Source organism: Protopterus annectens, chromosome 7.part1, assembly GCF_019279795.1.
Source record: "Protopterus annectens isolate FY-2018-M chromosome 7.part1, PAN1.0, whole genome shotgun sequence".
Lineage (NCBI taxonomy): Eukaryota > Metazoa > Chordata > Ceratodontiformes > Protopteridae > Protopterus > Protopterus annectens.
The window spans coordinates 78,710,649-78,723,453 of record NC_056740.1 but is presented as its reverse complement, the minus strand read 5'-3'; positions in this window follow the sequence as shown (position 1 = coordinate 78,723,453).

The following is a 12,805-nucleotide window of genomic DNA, read 5'->3' as shown; positions in this document are numbered from 1 at the left end:
GACCAGCGTGTGTTATCCTTTGCCTCTTAGCCAGAACCATGGCATATTGTGCACTCCTACATCTGTCAGCAGCATCTGCAGTGGTGCCTGTCCCTCAGGCACTTCATCTGCATTTGCTGGAGTTGCTGGTCTTGCCAGTGGTACTGGGAACTGTGTTCCTACCCCTAGTTGTCCTTGTTGAAACTGTCTCCTGAGAATGATATTGTGCAACATGGAATAGACTAAGCATTTGGGCAGAGGTGGCTGGGTCATACTGTAAGGTACCTCCTGAGGTGTCTAGACACTGGAAGTTTGATTTGAGAAAGTGAAATTCATGTCCTATGATTTTCTTAGTTTGAGCAAGGACATCATTGTGTTCTTGTTTGGTAGGGTTGTGTGGGCTTCTTGTGGGTGTCATGAGCCATGGTTCAGTGCATAATCTGCATCCCCCAGTGGAAATTCACCCCTGGCAATCCCTGTGTACAGCTTGTAGGTTTGCCACATGTTTGTTTGAGTCATGAAAACTGACTGGATTACCTGAACAGACATAGTAGGTGATCCCTTGAGCATTACTGACAACCTGACAATTTACAGCATAGTATCCTTTTCTGTCAATGTACTTCTTTCCCTGTTCACCAGGTTGGAGATTTTATTTGTATGTGTCTGTAATCTATGGCCCCCAAAACATCAGGGATGTGTGCTATTGCATAAAATTCCTATATGATTTTTGCTCTCTCCTCTAGGGTGCATTGAAAACAGATATGCTGCTTTTCATGTTGTAACATTGTATTTGGAAACTGATGTAACATTCCGGAAGCTGAGGCCTGTGACACACTTAATATATCCCCTGGGGATCTCCGGAGTGTACCTGTATCCAGTAAACACATACCTCTAGTTCCACTGGCATGGATTCTTCTTGATTTACCTGGTGCCTTAGGTGAGAACAGCAGAAGTTGCATAGTTCCTCTAATGTTTCCCTGTTCACCCAGTATCGCAGTAAAAGTTCTGTACCATGATGTGCATGATAAGTCATTCTGGGTTTTAACACTCTCCTTTTTCTTGGCCAAAGTCTGGCAGCAGCACCCTGAATTAAAGCCTGTTGCGTATCCAGGTAAATGATGGTAGCAACAACTGCTAGCATCCTTTTTTTTTCTAAGTGTAATTGTGGCTGTAATCCAAGGAGTTTTGGATTTCAGTGCAAGGGGCTACACTAAGTGTACACGATTGCTTTATAGCTTCTTGACTAGCCCCATCATGTTGAATTGATTAATTAGTATGTAATTCAGCTACTTATGCTATCATTAGCATATTCTGCTTATCATTTACCTTTTTTATGGTGCTACTGTCAGACCTTTTTACATTAGTTTAATAAATACTAAATAGCACATTATCATGTGCGGTGTGCACCACACTGCATAAACTATAGCTGCACTTAGTGTAGCTGTTAATGAATCCAGACTCTGATCTGACTGAGTAATTCAAATACAATTTTAAATCATTGGTACCATTCATATATTTAAGAAATTCATGTAAACCACTCATTTTACCTCCAAGGATCATGAAAATAGTATCAGTAAAATGAAAATAAGCTCTAATGCTCAATCTACGCCCAGAACAAAAAAAGCTTATCATTCCATTTAGCCATAAATCAGCACATGTGGAAGCTGTGAAAACCCAAAGCTATTTATGAAACTTGCTAAAATAATTATCAAAAAAATCAGTACTAGTTACAGCAAAGACTTTACCTGATATAATAATCCCTCAGAAAGCCATTTATGGCCTAAAACAGTAAACAACCTGTATGAACCTACCCAGCTGTGGTGTAGCTGTATGCAGTGATTTTACATCATACAGTACAAGTAAATCAGCCGAATCAGGTATAACACTACTCAAGTCTATATAAAACACACACTTCAGCGAAAGCCAACCGCTAATAAAATATCAGAACAAAACGCCAATTTTGCTGATACTGGTGTCACAAATTCCAAAATTAATACACGTGCTGGTATTGCTTTGAAACACTTTATTTCCCATACAACTCGGTTAAGTCTATGAAATCAAAAAGTGTTTAGCATAGGGAGGGCTAAATGCAATTCTAGATTTAACATTTTTTCAACTATCTGAGCTAGTAATTCAGCTTTAGAGCCAGCTGAAATGATACTTGGCCAAAACGACTTGGGGGGGGGGGGGTACTGGGTGTCAGAATAGCTACCTAGACATCTGCATATTAGTGCCACTACTGGACACCCACTAGTGTTTCATGATGGTGGGCAGTCTAATTGAATGTGACATACAGACAGAATAACATCACACCAGGTGGCAGTTAAAAAAACAATCACACCAGGTGATGGACTACCAACTTATATCATTGTATGAACCAAGAAATCATATGGGTATTGGTTGAATTACATGGCCCACAAACTGGGTCTGGTTGAAAACATTGCCTTCCCATGACAGTGAATACAAAGGTATGTGTAGCTTTTAATATTATTGCTACAGAGTCCTCCCATAGCCTCTGCCAGCAATCTTGGTATACAGCACAGTTGTAATAGCAGACCCTGTTGCAGCATCAAGCACAACATCCACCAGCAGCAATGACAGTGATGCTGATAGACACTAACCAACACTTGTATCACCCTCCAGACAGCGTCAAGCACACTATACAGTGGCAAAGCCAAACTGGCAACATCTAGTCCACCTTTATGGGCCCTGACAACTACACAGTGGCAGTATGATGTCACACAGAACAATTGATGCAGTGTTATTTAAATGCTGTGGTGGGCAGTGCATGGTCAAGGTACACTGTGCATCAGGCATCACTACTTACACCACACAGGTGTATAGATCACAGCCATTATCAGTTGGGCAGGTACCTAAGAACATATAAAATGATTTTGCCTCATATTTTTGCCTTGTCCCTTGTAGTATTTTGGATATTTTTGATAAATCACTGATGACTACACTTAGTAATACCACACATTAAACTTCATACTTTTTTTTTTCAGAAAATGCATATTGATGCAAAACCTGTTCTATTCATTTTCTATGTAAAATAAAGTAATATTTAAAAACTATGCCTGATTTTGAGTGTTTGTCACACATTTTGACATTTGTCCCTGATTCTTGAGCAAAGAAGTTGAGAGGTCTGCCAACACTAGAAGAAATATTTATGTAAAAATAAGGCTTACTTGGAGTTAACACCTGAAATATATAGTCACACAATATAAAGCAGATGTATTATGTCCAAAGAGATTTTTGTTCATTCATAGAAAAACTCATCTTACATAGTACATTTAAAATCATGAGTGATGTTAGAGCATCCCACTTAACCAGAATGTGATCAGACATACCTGATACATTAAGACCCAAAGTGTTGTTACATCTTCTTGAACTGATATGTTGTTGTCATTGCTGTTGCTGATAATGAGTGGTTAATGATACCACTATCATCATACTCCCTGGGACCAGCAGAGAATGGTTGTAGAGATCTAAATTACTTTAATTAAAGCTGCCTGAGAAGCTTGACACTGTCTTCCTACACTGAAAATAACTATGTAACTTGGTACTGCAGGGACAGGTTATCAAAGACAGCTGTTGCCCTTTAAAAGTAAAGTAAACCCTGCTCTTTAAATGTCAGGTTTATGGCAAAGTGTAACACATTGATTATTCATAGAAGCACATTAGTATTGCTGGTGCCATAGAAGTTATGACTTTGATAAGGAGATGTGCTATGCAGTCAAGCATACCAGGAGCATGGCATCCAGCTGTTTATCCATTACAGCCCATGTGCCCAACTGGAGCATTTGTGATCATAGGTGGCTTTTTTTTGTCAATGCTGTTGGCAGATATGCATGGAGAATGAAACTTTGTCATGGTTAGCTCACTGGTATGTCTTACAGAGCTAGAAATCATCATCAGCCTGGGACAACATAGGTGCTGGATACAGCCAAGTCATATCCATTGAAGCTAGTTAGAACTTCCCACTTTCCTTAGGTGTGGAGTCATCCATGATCACCAAAAAAGGAAGTAGGGCATGAAGCTGGAGTCCTCACAGTCAGATACTAAGAGCACTTGCTGGTATGCATACAGCTACTTGTGGGTATGTGTGTACCAGACAAATTACCCCTCCATGTTTCAGCATTGCAGATAACACACCGGCTGCAACATAAGGTGCAAACCACTTTGGAGGCTATGAAGAAATGCTGAAGGTGTTTGCTGGAACATAATCAGCTGTGATTGTAAGGCTCTAGATCACAGCATATGTTCGACAAGTTACAAGCTTATTGATGTTAACACCATCTCCAGAGGAGTTTGTAGTATGCCAGTCAGCAGGCATGTTCTTGAACCAGCATCAGCAATGAAGGACACTCCGTGTGGTGCTTTCTGTTTTCTGTACAGCATGAGCATAATGCAGTAAGTGTACTATTGGAATTTTATGATGAAACATGCTTCTCCATGTCTGTCCACATGCATCTAGAATAACATTATATCACTACCATGGAAATAATATTGCACAGGCTGAGGAACTGCAACCCTAACCATGTGGTCCAGCTTTCCTGATATGTCACATAAAACTATAATGTAGCATTTGTAGCATGGGCACCTGCAAATTCTACCTTCTTGGCAGAGCATGTGCATATTTTCATGGAGAAAGATGTTGACAATAATAATTAGGAATAGCTAACCTCCATACACACCCAGTCCAATAAAAGGTATATCACACCTGTTTACAAAATTCTGCCTGCATCATTTACTGATGCCATCAGCTTTATTGGGATGGTCAGTGATAGTTGGCAGTGAGAGGGCTCCTGGGCTTCTCTTTTGGGTTCACAGGTGAATTGATGAGTCTAGGGATATATGCAAACAAGTGGACAATGTTATACTCAGTTATGCAGCAGACAATGACATGGCTAGATTGGCAGCCTTTGCTGCATGCCGAGGTATGTGTTAATCGCTGCTGCTTGAACAATATACATGCATACAGGTCATGCAAAATTAAGCACTCTTGAAACAAGGTATCTACCATTAGCATCCCAGTGCTACAGGTTTAACAAGGCTATAAATTAGCCACATGCTATTCCATGTAGTGATGCGTCTCATCTACAAAACACAGTGCTGCATCAGAAACAGGACACATGAGAACTGAAAAGCTGTACCGGTTGTGCACATTTGGCTGTTATGCAGTACAAACAGAATGTTGTGTGACTGTACTGCTCTTTTCATGTGATGCATGATGACACAGTGCAGCACATACAGGTTGTGCTGGCACTGCTGGCCACCATTCAGACACTTTAAAATGTTGCTACTGATATATGAGATGCCATTGTTTAGCAGATCCAGCAGACACAGGCATTTACATCATCTCTAACTGTTGTAATTTGTGCATCTTTGCAGATAGCTACTGCAGGGACCACAACCATTGATGTCCATCTTCCTATACATGCAGATCCCAAGGAAGTACAGTAAGATATGGATGGTTCCATGCCAATTCCTTGTCACCCAGTTGCCAAGGTCATGGCAGGAGGAGCAACACACCCTGTGAGATCCAGCATCTGCTACATTTGTATAACTAGCAGTACTTATGTGGTGCTGTGCAGTGGGGCAGATTGTGTATTGTATATACTATGGCTTCTCCTAAAGTTTTTCCAAGTTTTTTGGTTCATAGGTTCATAGGTTCATAGGTAGGTACGTACTAGACTATTGGCCCTAGGGCCTATATAAGCCTAGCCAAATAGTACCCTGGCTTTGCCACTTAGAAAATTAGTTTCCTGTGCCCCTGTCAAGCAGAGCTACAGAAGTGATCCCCGGGGTGAATTTCCTATCTCCCATCCAATCATCAAGATTTTTCTTGAAGAGTGCTAATGAGGAGGTTTGTTTGATATAGATAGGTAGTTTGTTCCAGAGTATGGGAAGTCTCTGAGACAGGAATTTATCCCTCCAGCATGTTCTGTTTATTGTGGTGACAAGGTTTAGGTCCCTAGAGCATGTAGCTTGGAGGGATTGGGATTTCTTTACATGGAGCATGTCCAACAGCTCTGGGTTTTACATAGCTTTGTGTGTTAGACAGAGATCACCTTTGAGTAGGCGATATGCGACAGAGTAAAGCTGGAGTTTTTTGAGACGGTCTGCATAGGGCATCTGTTTGAGGCCCGTAATCCTCTTTGTGGGGTATTTCTGTGGCCTTTCCAGTTGTTGTAGATGTCTTGTGAGGTACATACCAAAAGGGGTGCTGTTCTCTATAATGGGTCTAATGTGTGACGAGTAGAGGGGAACAATGACCTCTTTTTTCCTGGATGAGAAACATTCTGTGATGAAGTGTGCCACGTAGAAGGATTTCCTGACTACTGTGGAGATGTGATTATCAAAGGAGAGACTACTGTCCACCTGTGTCCCAAAGTCTCTTATCACACTTTTGGTGTTAAGTAGACTACCGCCTATGTGGTAGTTCATGCTTACAGAGTTTTTACCAAAAGGGATGACAATGCACTTTTTGACACTGAGCTTGAGGCCATGGCTTTGACACCAGGCATCTGTCTCAGTGAGGCCCTTTTGTAGGATATCCACATTGTTAGTAGATTTGATTATGGCTCCTAGTTTGCAGTCATCTGTGAACTTTGTTAGCCAAAGACCATCTGTGTTAGCCTGTACTTCAGAGAAGTAGATACCAAACAGGAGAGGACCTAGGACTGAACCCTGTGGTACTCCACTTGTCACTGGTCTGAAGTTGGATTTAGAGTCTGCTACTTTCACAGTGTGGGTTCGGTCAGTGAGCCAGTTGGCAACCCATCTTGTGACATAGGGATTTATACCTAGTTTAGTGAGTTTGTCTATAATTCCAGAGTGGGGGATGGTGTCAAAAGCCTTGGCGAGATCTAGATAGGCTGTGTGTACCACCTTACCCTCATCTACATATTTGGTGACTGCTTCAAAGAAGTCTATCAGGTTTAGGAGACATGATCTGCCTTTTACAAACCCGAACTGGGTAGGGTCCAGAGTTTGGAGATTACCAATGTCATTGTTTATAAGTTCCATGATGATACGCTCCATAGCCTTGCAGACCAGACTTGTCAGGCTAATGGGGCAGTAGTTCCCGGTATCCATGGTGGCTCCCCCTTTGTGGACTGGGATAACTGTTGCTGTGCACCATTCAGTGGGCACAAAGCCTGAGGTGAGGCTATGATTGAACATGGTACTTAGGTGGGGTGCCAGTTAGTTCTGTAGTTCATGTAGAATGCAGCCTGGGATGTTGTCAGGTCCCATGGATGCTGTGTTCTTGGCTTTGGAGAGTGTGTTTTTTACCTGTGCAGCCGTGATTACAGGTACTTTGCATTCTTCCAGTATAGAGATGGGCCCTGTAGGGGATGAGAGAGGGGTAAAGTTGGCACTGAACCTATCTGCCAGGATGTTGGCAATATCAGTTGGTTCTGTATATTTAGTGCCATTGTGCTGTAACTCAGAGCAGATCTGAGTGTTGTCATTGAGATTCTTGACATAGCTATAGAATGCTTTGTGGTTGTCTTTAGAATCAGTGGTGATTTTGTTTTTGTAACTAGCTTTGGAGGATTTTATGAGGGATCTCAGCTTCTTACTGAGGCTGACCATGGAGTTCCTCCAATCATGGGATTTTACTCTTTTTTGCAACAGTTTCTTTCTTCTGTTGTAGAGTTTGTTTATAGCAGTGGACCACCAGATTGGCTTCTTTTTTTGGAGGATAGCATCTTGGTTCTGTTAGGGATTGCACGATCCATTCACTTGTGTAAGTGCTTATAAAATGCAATTGTATAGGATTCAGCAGTTGTATCTCTATTGTCTGTCAGCATGGGTATCGTGAAGTTTGCCACTTCTGTCTTAAGAAGCGTTAAGTTGGCTTTGGAGAAATTTTTTACGGTGGTTTCCCTAATGAGGGGTGTGGCTGGGATGTGGATGTCTAGGATGATTTGCTTATGGTCGGATCTGACCAATGAGGAATTGACCTCTGTTGAGAAACACCGGTTGCCCATGTTGGTAATGACCATATCTAGGATATTGCTGCCCCTGGTGGGGGTGTGGATAAGTTGATCCAAGGCATTGGAATTTATGAATTCCAGAAAACGTTGAGCACAAAAGTTGGTACATGAGTAGTTTTCCCAGTTAATGGTGGGGTAGTTGAAATTGCCCATTATTAGGGTGTTAGGTTGTACCCTGATATTTTCCAGTGTATCAAGAAATGAAGAGTGGGAATCCTGGGGCATGGTGGGGGATCTGTAGCAAGCTACAATTTGCATTGCAGTCTTGCCCAGAGTTAGTTGCACTTGGATAATCTCAGATGCATTATGATGAGCAACTAGCCTGGAGGTGTGGATATCCTTAATGAATATGGGCATGCCTCCACCTTTAGTGCTTTGGTCCAAGTTAGGTGGCCGAAAGGTGTGGTATGAACTATAGCCTGGTAATGCAGGGGTGCTCTTTAGAGCCTTGAACCAGGTCTCTGTCACTACACAGATGTCGATGTTCTCCATTTTAAGGAGTGCTTCCAGTGGGTGCATTTTGAAGTTTAGACTTCTAGCATTGAGTAGAATTGCCCTCAGATTTTGCTTGCTTGTAACTGTTACAGTGGTGAATTTGTCATCTGAATCTTGCCTAAAAAGGCACTATAGTGGTGGTAAGAGCCTTAGCCAGTATCTGGAATCCCAAATGGGTGGCGAAAGCCAAACACACTCTGGCTAGGCTTATAAATGCCGTAGGGCAGATAGCCTAGTATGAACCTATGAACCTATGAACCTACAGGTGCAGGCCATCTCTGGCAAAGCATCATGGTTTGCCGATCATGTCATCCCAGGAAGACAGATACTGAATCCCCTTATAATGACACCAGAAGCTTAGCCAATTGTTAGCCATTTTCATTCTGGGTGATGGCAGGATGCTACTCAGGGCTAGGGTCATACCTGCCTGGGCTACAAGATCAGAAAGCTCCTCCATGTCTCTTTTCATGTAGTCCAGGGAAGTACATGTCAGGTCATTCACACCAACATGGACAATGACAGAGTCATATTTGTACTTGCTGTGGAGTGACCTGAGTGCATGCATTATGTGGCAGATCCTGGCACCTGACAGGCAGCTGACAGTGACTTTCTCCTTGTTTAGTCTGGTGAATGGAACATCAGTGTGCCTGACTATAGAGTCACCTATGACTAGAGTGTTAGGTACGTTGTTATGCCTTATGGACTCTGGTTGAATGGCACACTGAGTTTGTGGGCTGTGTGTCATTTGGGTTGTGTTGGGGGGTGGAGGTTGCTTGCATTTCTGCTTTGGAGGTCCCTGTTGCTTGAGTAGATTTTTTTTGAGAGCCTCCACAAATGTAGGTGTACGTTTTGTGTTTCTATGTGTGTGTTTTGGTGGGGTACATTTTGAGGGACTATGTGATGAGTGTGGTGTGGTGCAAGTGTTTACCTTCTCCTCTTGACTGTCTAGTCCAGTCTAGGGTGAAGATAGCTTTGCTTCCAGTTTGGTTATATAAGTGCATCTCTCACAGATTGTAGTGTTGGGTGGTAGGAGGAGAGGGTTGTCTGTGTACATGAGGCAATTGCTGCATTGCCCCAAGATGCCCAGATTCATCAGGTAGACAGGAGAAAACACCGGGAGCTGAACCTTAGACATGCCTGGATAGGTGCTTATTTATTAAGTACTAAAAACTGTTTTCCTCTAGACAAGTGAGGAAAGTTGAGTGTTGTAGTAATTTGTAGCTTATTTAGTGCCTACAATGAGTTCTGAACAAGTGCGATGCTCAAAGAAACAGATTTGAGTACTGAAACTGGAAAACTGGCTAGTTCTAAGAAACAAAATTAAGCTAGAAGGCCTCCCTCCAACACAGAAAGGCTTGGGGGCTCAGAAGCTTACAAACAGTCCTGGATAGAGCAAATCCGTATCTGGACTAGACAACTTATAGGAAAGGCAGGAAACAAGCTTAGAAAATTTTTTTTTTTGTAAAGTGGAAAGGGGAAAGGAGGAGCAGAAGTAGCAGAAGCTAACTGGGTTGGCCTTCTCAAATGTTCTCCCTGGAATAGGTAGAATGAGGTAATGACACTAGACTGGGAGGAGTGTCCCAGATCAAACTTACAGTAGGGGTGGGCAACTGCAAAGCCACCAAGTATAAAAACAGAATACCAAGAGGGAGGGAGGGTGGGAAAAAATCAGAACAAACAAATGCAACCAGATGCTTTACAATTATAGAAAATTCTACTTAGTACCTCACACACAGTGAGTAAAATAAAAGTGCTATAAATAACTCAGAAATAAGCAAAAAACAGGATACTTAATGTTATATATCTCAGATTTGTTAGCTCAGAGCCCTTCCTCCGACTTCCTCCGATTAGCTCAGTGTGAAATGGCAGAAACAGTCACAAGTTAACTTCTAAGTAACAAAGTTGAAACCTGAAACAACTTTAAATAAAGCTTGAAAGAACCAAATGAGGTGCTTATTCCAAGGCATAGTCCAGGCAACCCCAGTCAGCCAATGACCACAAACAATTCACTCTCACTGAAATGCTATATTGGCCTTGGCTAAGCTATGATGACCTGGGACATGAGCTCAGACACACAGCCTCTAATAACAAACAACTAGGCCCAAAACACAAGCCTGAGTATGGACAATGCTACACTACCAACACTACTTAGGTAGAAGAAATATTTAAACAGATAAAGGATCAAGGAGACTCTAGAAAATGCTTTTAAATGCCAACAAGTTATATGATACACTCCTAGCAGGAAATCAGAACAAAGAAACCCAACCAGATGCTTAACAATTGTAGAAAATTCTACTTAATACCTCACACACACAGTGAGTAAAATAAAATTGCTATAAATAACTCAGAAATAAGCAAAAAACAGGATACTTAATGTTATATATCTCAGATTCGTTAGCTCAGAGCCCTTCCTCCAACTTCCTCTGATTAGCTCAGGGTTTCTAATACAATGACAGGAGTCGACCCATTCCTAAGTTAGGGTACAATTACAGTACATGAAAATAGTATTGTTTCATTCTGATGTTAGCCAAGAGTACTCTTCCCAGCACTTGCAATGTGCCCAGAATTGCCTCCATCTACAATTCTGGGCACATGTATTGATACATATTTAAGCACAATTGTGAATTCTTTATTATTAAAACTGTTGTTGTTACTGCTATTAGAACTGTATGGGTATCTTTTTTATATATTGCTCTAGTTTCTGCTTACAAATCCTGGTATTTTATGAATTTGTGTCTCTCTATGCATAAGAGACTATAATCACCGGGTATTGCAATTTAAGTGATCAATGCTAGTTTTGTATTCTTTTCATGGATTACTACATCTGTTTTTCTGGCATATTTTTGGAACTATTGGTAAAGGGTGATCCCATGTGATATAAATGTCACCATTTTCTATAACTCTTCATGGTTCATATTTTCACTGCTTCTCAGCTATTTCTGTATTGTAGTGTTTCTACAACCTCCAGTATACAGGCCGTCTACATTGAGAGTATCACATCCAGCAACAAGATGTGTGATGGTTTGCAGTTGTGTTTTACATAATTTGCATTTACCTGTTTCTCCTACTTATTCCATGGACTTTGTAAACTAATGTGTATATAGTCCACTATCATGGGCCATTGCTATTAGTCTTTCATCTCTTGGATTTGGTTCCCTCTCCTTAACTATTGCTTCATTGAGTCTTGGTCAACATGAGATTGTTCCAGATGATCTCTATACTGTCCACTATATTTGTGAATTTTCCAAACATCTTTCCATCTCATCTGATCCTTTTCTTTATAGTCCCTCTTTTGTTTTTGGCACATTCAGATACTGTCTGATTTTTTTTTCTGCTTCTGGTTTGATTTCCATTCCCACTTGATTCCAAAATGCTTCTGCTAAACTAAGCAAAGAAGTCATCTTAGACTTCGTCTCATTTTTAAAACTTTCATTATGTTTGGATCTGATGAGACGAGCAGATACATATGAAGTCTCTTAACTGCAGATCTTTACATGTAGTCGATTTCAAGGAAGCTTCTTCAGAAAGAGGAATATATAATCTTTATGAACAGTGATTTTATATATCAGTTGGTAAGCATGAAGCATTTTTCTTGTTTTTATGTCCATTTCATTCAATACTTTTTTGGGTCAGTCACTCAAAAATAGAAAGACCAAATTGATTTATAGATTTTTGCTGGTAGTTGAAATTAAAAGCATTTAGAAAACCAGGACTTAACTATTATTTTTGCTCTATTAAGAGTGTATCGAATTTACATAAGCTGCCACACAATCGGTAAAGGTTTTTAGGGAATTTTTTGAAGAAATATTTTGAGTACTAAAAATATACTAAATAATAAAAAGTATGTGCAGAATGTGTATAAATGTATATATGTTTGGGTCTATATTAGAACACCGAATAGTCTAAATATCAAATGGCTTAAGGGCCGAAAATGCTGGACCTATTGTGGGGGGGGGGCTGCTCCCCCCACACCCCCTGCTAATTATATATGCCAACTCCAAGATCACACTACAGTGAGGAAAGTACAAATATTTGAATCTTCACTGTACCGCAGTCTCACTATACCAGTTCATGGAACGGCATTTTTGCTATAAAATCCTGTTCAATGCACTCACTCTTCAATCACATAATATAGACCCTATATGTTTCGTTACTTTAATCTCAGTTCTGCTTTGATTAGCTTTATTGCATCACAGCAGAGATTTAAACGGTAAATTCAAAACACACATTATTGGTATAATTTCCCCATTTACCAGACTGGTGGATGTTCATGCACACACCTGCACGTTCTTTTTTTTTTTGCAAAGCACTGACATTTTTACTGC